The sequence below is a fragment of the Condylura cristata genome, unplaced genomic scaffold (genome assembly GCF_000260355.1).
Source record: "Condylura cristata isolate star-nosed mole 26May11 unplaced genomic scaffold, ConCri1.0 scaffold00006, whole genome shotgun sequence".
NCBI lineage: Eukaryota > Metazoa > Chordata > Mammalia > Eulipotyphla > Talpidae > Condylura > Condylura cristata.
This window is the reverse complement of record NW_004567107.1, coordinates 3,335,411-3,343,703: the sequence shown is the minus strand read 5'-3', so window position 1 is coordinate 3,343,703 and position 8,293 is coordinate 3,335,411. Positions and strand designations below refer to the sequence as shown.

At 44.0% G+C, this 8,293-nt stretch overlaps 1 pseudogene; it reads right to left on the bottom strand.

The window, feature by feature from the left end:
* The window catches only part of LOC101635368, a 9,178-nt pseudogene extending 2,118 nt beyond the window's left edge, over nucleotides 1-7,060 (bottom strand).
* Nucleotides 7,061-8,293: the final 1,233 nt, after the last annotated feature.

Sequence of the window (8,293 nt, the reverse complement as noted above, 5' to 3'; positions counted from 1 at the left end):
AGGACACGGCCCCTGACCCAATACAAATTGCATCAGTACTTCTCCCAAGTGCTCAACTGCAGAGTTGAAAACATTTAGATGTCATTTTTAAAGTGTCCCCCTTAGGTGCTATCTTCCAAAACACAGAAGAAAATTAGTATGTTTTTCCATGCCGTTCAGGTAGTGCAAATTCCACCTACAACCACTCCAGGTGAAAGAAGTGAAGTTCCAGCATTACGGGAGTCATGCTGTGATCATTAAGTGGGGCTGTCAACACAACCTAAACATTTGCTCCAAGAAAAACTTAAAACAAATAATTAGCCTTGTTTTCAACTCATCGACCCAACCACCTCTGACATCGAATTTTGAAGATTTGTTTGCACATTAGTTAAAATTAAAAATACAGCCCAACACAGTAAGCAGGCCGTAACTGGAAGTTGCAAGATAACACTATCGTGAATTTGAATTCTTAATATTCTGGAAAATATAAGCATACTTTCTCCTTTACAAAGACAGAAGGTAGTGAAGTAAAAATGGGATCTTTTATTTTGTGAAATCATACCTTCGTAAAACATTATCATCTGGAAAACAGTGTCCTTTTCAAAGGCAGGAAATGAACCGGTGCTGACTCTCTTTAAGTTTATAATAAAAACCTACAGGTAATTGTTTCCCTTGGTCATAGCTAAACAGTACAACGATTTAATAGGTTGCTTAATGCTCTTAGGTTGTGCGCTGACTTATGTTTTATATTAAATAACTATTACACCACTGTCAAGTTTACAGGAAAACTGAACAGGAAGTTCAGGTTCTCATGGACTAGCCCCCCAGTATCTATTATTGACATCTGGCAGGAGTGGGGTACGTTTGTGACAATTGGTGGTCAATGTGGACACTAATTACTGACTGAAGTTCCTGGTTTACAAAGAGCTGGCTCTGTGTGGTCTTTATTTATAATCTGTGGATTTTGCCCTGTATTCACACACAGTATGGCACAGACATTTTTCACTGTCTTACAAAGCCCTCCATGCCTCCCCCATTCATCCTCTGGCCCTCTTAACCGCCCCCACCCCAGATCTTTTTGCTGTCAGCCTACTTTGCCTTTTCTAGAATGGCATGTAGTTGAAATCAGACAGTAGGAGTCTTCGGGACTGTCTCTCCCTTAGCGACATACACTTGCAACTCCTCTGTGTCTTTTGTGGCTTGACCAGCACGTTCTCTTTGGTCCTGAACAACATTCCTTGGTCCAGATGTGCCACCTGCAGCTTATGGGCTCGCCAGGGGCTGACGGCCGGCCAGCGGGCATGGGGGCCGCCTGGGAATCTGAGCAACTCCAAGGTTAAGGTGCTCTCCCATCCCTGTGCGCTGACATTCTCCCTTCAAGAAAAGAAATTCCTTTTTCTTCCCAGGGTTGTTCTCATTTCTTCATTTTTTAAAAAACACACTTGCATTGCTTTTTAACCACGTAGTTAAAGCACAATTTAAAATGCACATGTATCCCACAGGAAAGTCAGAATTTCCTCAATTTCAGGAAACTTCCCCTTGGGTGATTTGCCCAGCACCATCAGCCATTTAGAAGCAATGCTAATGAACAGAAAGAACACAGAGTCTTTGTCTAAGAATTATGAATAATTTAATGTGGTAAATTGTAGGCATGCTTTGTCTTTTTTCCCCGGCGGTAATTGTACAGATAGCTTAAACTAGGGAGGCAATATTCACTTCTCCCGGGAAACCTCCTGGAGCTTGCCGGGCTTAGCCGGCTCCCACGATGCGCCTTCATCACACTTACGTGTACTTTTCTGACAAGGAGCAGAAGATGAACCACGTCATCCAAGCAGGTATTTGACTAGTAAGCTCTGTGAGGGCAGATACCTGTTTCTGCTCACCCCGTCACCTCTCAGAGGTAAGAGAAAGAACAGCTATCTTGGCAAAAGCACTATTTAATAACATCTCAAGAGCCAGTGTTAGTGGAAGAGTTTTTTTAAACTTAAAACAGGTGTCTCGCGGGGATTACAAGTGAGATGGAAAAAAAAATGTACAAAATGATGTAAATATAAACTGTTATAAAATTTTTAAAAATACAAAAAAAACCCCACAAAAAACCAGGTGTCCCATTCCGAGACAATTCAAAAGACATCTTCTACCTGGCTAACCAAAAAATTATTATGAAAAAAAATTGCTAAGGTTTGCTGTGATTTTCCCTAACTCATCATTTTACTTTTAGACCTTTTACTTTTAGATATGGAAAATACTGGGGTTATTTTAAAAGCAGAGAAACTCACTTTTATATAATTACTTTATAGAGAGCATATGGATAAAGATGCTGTAATACCTAAAGCAATGGAATAATATGCAGCCCCGAGAAAGGAAATCCTGCATTTATAACAACATGGAGTGACATAAGTCAGGCAGAGAAAGACAAATACTGTGTGATCTCCCTTATGTGTGGGATCTTAAATGTGTCAAACTCAGAAAACCAGAGAGCAGGGTGTTTGCCAGCGACTGGAGGGATGGAATGGGGAGATGCTGGTCAAAGCTACAAGCTTCCATTTTATAAGCTGAGTGTTGGGAAGGTAGTGTGCAGCATGGTGATTATAATTAATAACACTGTACTATAGACTTGAAAGTTGCTGAAAGAGTACATCATAAATGTTCTTACCACATAAAAGAAATGGTAATTACATGACAGATAGAGGAGTTAGCTAATGTTGTGGTGGTATCATTTTGCAATATATACGTGTATCAAATCAACACTGTGTATATCTTAAATGTACACAGCATTATTTGTCAATTTTATCTCAATAACTGTACTAATAGAATTTCTGCAGGCTGAAGATTCTGCCCCCTGTCACCTGAAGCGGGGGGCCTTTATTTCAGGCATGTAAGAACCACCTGTTGCTAGCCAGAAATGGTTAAATAATCCACCAAAAAAAGGCAATCCAATTATTATTATTTCCTCCCAGCAAAAGTCTATATAAACCAACTCAATTGACTTTTTGGATTAAACAGACAATTGGGTTGTGCTGGCTTCATGGAGTCTTTATGAGCTTAATAGTGATTTTGGATGAATGTTACCTCCATGGAGTAATTTAAGAAAATATTTCAGAACGTCAATTTAATCATTTGCTCTAATGTTTACAAAAATCAATGAACAAAGCTCCAAAAACAGATCATCATGATGCTCCATCTGCAGCTCAAATCTGCCACACAAATCCAAATCTGGCAATAATTAACCGCAAAGAAAGAAAGGACCGCACCCCAGCGTGCTGTGCTGTTTGTTTTGGTGTTCAGTGACTGCTGGCCAGAGGGAAACCTCAAGTTTTTCCAGCGGTCAAGTGCACAGCGCTGATTTTATCTACATAAACACTGGGCTGTGTTCATCGGGTCCCACCAAAGCAGAAAGGCTACGGAACTTGAAAGTCCCTGCTCCCAGTTCCCTTCAACACTTCAGATGCTGCTTTGGGGCAACATCTTTTAGCCCAAGTTTCGGCGTGAATACTAAGCGGGAAATTCCCGCTGGCTGGTAAACCCCAGAGCGGGGCGAGGGCCCCACCACAGTCTCTCGCCTGGGAGACGAAGCACGTGCTTTCTTCCCATCAGCGGCAGACACACTTCATGGGGTGCTTCTGCAGTGCCCCTTCTCTTCTCGTGCCAGGCTCCCCCTGCCCACCACGTGGTTCACATGTCATAGCCATAATACATTCTAACTTTGAAAACGACTGTTCCAGAGGCCTCTCTGGTGGCGCAGGGGTTGAGTCTCTGCACCATGAAGCTGTCTGCAGCCACTGCCTCACGAATGCAATCCCTGGCCAGAGAGTGACCCGCATGGCGCAGCAGACCTCTCCTGTCTCCCTCCTGCTCCTCTCAGCAGTGTGTTTCAGTGGATCCACCTGTTCTGCTCCCCACTCTGTCTCTGGGGAGTCCTCTCACCCCTCCTGCACATCCAGCCTGTACCCCAGCTCTTTAGAAGGAAAACAGAATTTTTTTAAAAAGAGAGAGAGAAGTGACTGTTCCAATAACACTTCAACTGTGGCATACCAACAAAAAACCCAAAGGTACTACGAATTCTGCAACCACAGCAAAAGTTCCCAGCAGGAACAGAGACTCACTACGCCAGCTCAGCAGAGACAGGGTGCGAATTCCAACAGCAGGGCTCTGCTCTGGAGGCCTGGCAGCACCCGGGCTCAGGGACTTGGAGAAGCTGCCTTCTGCCAGTGGCCGGCAGCCCTTGCCCTCTGCCGGCAGGCACACGGGAGAACCTGAGGCTCTGGCGTGAAGGCTGGGTGTCCGCCCACAGCCAGAGTCAGCACGACTACGGAGACTAGTAAAATCAGCCTGAACAGGGACACACAGATTTCCCTGCGCTGTTAAAGAGAGACCCACACATACACACACACAGGGAGAGACTTCTCCAAAACAACATCAAATTGCTGGTTCTTTTCCCCAAGTCCTCCTGATAAAAGATAACATAATACTGGTCATTCCGAGCAGATGGGATTTTAGGTAATGAAAATTATTATAGCAATTTCTAGAAATCTCACACCTATTAAACCTAAGGACAGTTGTCAAGTCTGTTCATATCCACCCGGAGGGCACCCAGCTCAGTGCTTTGCAGTGGGAGTGAGCTAAATACAGGTGAACTGAAGGATGCTTACAGTCAATCTAACTATAGTGGTTTTTAAAAAGAACCAAATAGTTATTTTCGATCACATGCTGTAATTACAGTAAGGTTAAAAAAGTCAGCCTTGACCACTCACTCAGCTCCACGCCGGTCCACTGAAGCTCACCTCTCCCATGTGCTCAGAGAAAATTACCATCAGCCAACTCAATGGAAAGCCACTAAATACTGGTTTTAGCAGAACAAGTAACAATGATTTGGTGGAAATTAATTTATAGAGAGAACAATTCCCACTTAATTCTTTGAGTTTGGTTAAATGTTGTGGGTGTATTTTTAAATAGTACCTAATACCCTTCTAACCTGTTTTGCAACAAGAGTACTCAGACAATCATTAAGGAGACTTCAAACACAACACAGCAATCCTTTAATTACTTGGGAGAAAATTTATAGAGACTTTCTGAGGAGTTAAAAGATCAATTGTTTTATACAGCATTTACATTGGCTTTTAAATTTCCAAAGACTGGCCAGCTTCTCAAATTTTAGAGATAATTAAGCTGCCCAGCACCAATCTGTTTAAAGTCTTTTTTTTTTAACTGAGGTAAAATTCATATAATATGAAATTAACCATTTATGACATGACATTTATATGGTATGTTCACAATAAATGGTTGTACAATGACCACCTCTCATCTAGTTTCAAAATATTTTTATCACCTGAGCAAAAAAACCTGTACCTAGGAAGCAGTTACTTCCCTCCCCGTGACCTCAGTGGCCAAAACACCAACCTGTCTCGTTTCTATGGATTTACTTATTCTGGATATTTTATATAAGTGAACTCACAAAATATGTGGCCTTTTCTGTGGCTGACTTCTCTCATTTAATTTAATGTTTTCGGGGTTCATCCACACCGTAGCAGTTATCGGCACAACATTCCTTTTGTGGCTGAGTACTATTCCATTTGTGGACATACCACATTCTGCTTACACATTCCTCCATCAACAGACATTTGGGTTGTTTCTACATTTCCGCTATCATCGATAGTGCAACATATGAACATTCCTATACAGTGTTTATTTGGACACCTATCTCCAATTTCTCTGGGTTTATGCCGAGGAGTGGAATTGTTGGCTAATATGGTCATCATTCTGTTTACCTTTTTGAGGAACTGCCAAAGAGTTTTCCACAGCAGCTGAACCATTTACATTCTCAACAGCAATGTCACAGGATTCCAGTTTCTCTCAACCTCCCCAACATGTGTTATTTCCTGCTTTTTAAAATATTACAGTCGGCCCAGTGGGTGTACAGTGGTATCTCCCTGTGGTTTTGATTTGTATTTCCGAAATGACTAATGAGGGCCAGTGCTGTCATCGCTCCATGGCCAGCTGTGTACCTTCTCTGGAGAAGAAGCCCCTTTATTCCCTCTTGGCTGACAATCAGTACAATGTTCACCCTTACTATCACCATCTCTAGAACTGACCCTTCTCCCTACTTTTCATTATTCTCTTTTAATTTTAAGATATAGTTATTAAGTTCAGTGAAGAAAGTTATCAGAAGAATAGTCTCCTGAAAAATTTTTTTTCTTAGCAGAAAAAGGAAAACCAACACCCACTCAGCAAAGCCGCAGTTGCCACGGCAGTCAGCCTGTCGGGGTCAGCGCATGGCCAGCGACAAGCTCCCGGGTCAGCAGCAGTGTAGTGCGGATTGTTCTCATCCCCCAGTCCCACCTCATCCATTTCCTGACACAGCACAGACTCGGTTGCCTGCACCTTGTTTCCAGCGCCCTCCAAAAGCTGGATGTCAGAGTGTGCAGACCATGGTCTGTTTCCAATAGCGGTTTTCCCCTTCATCTATTTTTTCCTGCTTGTTCTTCTCTGGTGAATTTCTTTTTGATTTCCAAGAGTTTTCCCTCTAGCTTGGCCTCCCATCTTAAGGAGTCCTCACCTGGGCCCTCCCTGGTGGCACAGGGGTTACGTCTCCGCACTGTGGGGCTGTCTGCAGCCCTTCAGCAAGGGTTCGAGCCCCAGCCAGGGAGTGACCCACAGGGCGCAGCAGACCTCCTGTCTCCCCGCTGCCCACCTCAGCAGTAGATTTCACTCAGTTCTGCTCCCCACTCTGTCTCTGGTGAATCCTCTCATGACCCCACACCTCTGGGCTGTACCCTAGTACTAGTACGCATAAAAAAAAAACAACAAACCTCCTCCCTGTAACAGGAATGCCATTAAATAATTGCTTTTCTGCTTCTTTTTCTTCTTGCTTCTTTTCTTCATCTCTTCTGCTTTTATCTGATCTACTATTTCATTTAATTTTTCTTGACAGCTTTGGCTAAAGTAAAAGTCATCACCATACCAACATTTTCTTCTGCCTGTCATGCTCATCACTTTAAAATATCTGAGGAAGCGTTATCTCCTAAGTTTCCCTGGGACAATATTTCATAAAGAGGAACTCTGTATTTTTCTCTGTATCTAAACTGGAGGGTAGTCTGGACAGTGTCATCGTTTCCCCTGGCCTCAGAGGTCCCGGTGAAGCTGTGTGGGTTTCCTGATAACACTGCAGGAGGTGGGCCACAGGCCTCAGCCTCCTGCTCCCCATCACGTCACCCTGGCCTATCAGTGACCGAGGTGTGGCTGCAGGGGGCCACGGCCCAGCCTGGAGAGCTGGCTCCCTATTTTTCAGATGTACTCTTGAAAGACATATGAGTTAGATAAGAGCCTGTCTGGGTGTGTTATCAAAGGGCAAAACCCAAGACTGTTTCCGGTTAGGCAGCTGTCTGCCTACCCAGCATCCTGCTCCGGGTGTCCTATGGGCAAACGTAAAACCCCTCGTCCACAGGGAGCTCACCTCCTGGGAAAGTTGGATGGACACTAAATCTATTAACTTGGAAGCTGACAGTAAAAGTAGGTGACCTGCAGTTTGCACAGAAATGTTCCTGGTAATATCTGCACACACTGGGTTCTTATGTACAGAGATCAAGGAATATCTTGAAGAAATACCTTACTTTTACTGTGAAGAGTGCCGTTTGGTATACTCAGCAGGCATAGTTTACTTAATTCTGCTAGGAAAAACAAAATTTACCCTGAGTTTATACAGCTATAGTCTAAATGTATAGGACATACTTTTGTTTAATGTTCTCAAGAACAAAAATGCCAGGGGCCTCCCTGGTGGCCCAGGAGTTAAGTCTCAAGCACTATCAAGCTGTCAGCAGCCACTGCAGCATGAGTTCAAGCCCTGGCCAGGGAGTAACCCACAGGGCGCAGCAAACTTCTCCTGTCTCCCCGCTGCTCCCCTCAGCAGTGGTTTCCCTAGATCTACTTGTTCTGCTTCTGTCTGGCTCGATGAGCCCTCTTCCCCCTCGTCTCTGGATTGCACCCTAGTGCATAAATAAATAAATCTGTAAGAAAAAAGAATAAAAAGGTCAGAAAAACAGATACAGTCTTGTCTAATTTTGGCTGAGTTCTCAGAGTTCACTGAAGAGTGTAACTGCATGAGAAGATATCACAGCAACAAAGTCAGGTAGAGGGAGGAGGTGAAGGACCCGGAAGCCGCTGGGGCCAGAACATCCCCGGTAGTGGACAGGGCAGGGCAGGGCAGGGCAGGACAGGGCGGGACAGGGCAGGACAGAGCCTGAGGTAGAAGCCAGCTTGGCTGCATGAAGATGAACACAGCTCGGGCCGCAAGATAAAGGGCTTGTCTAAACCGAGC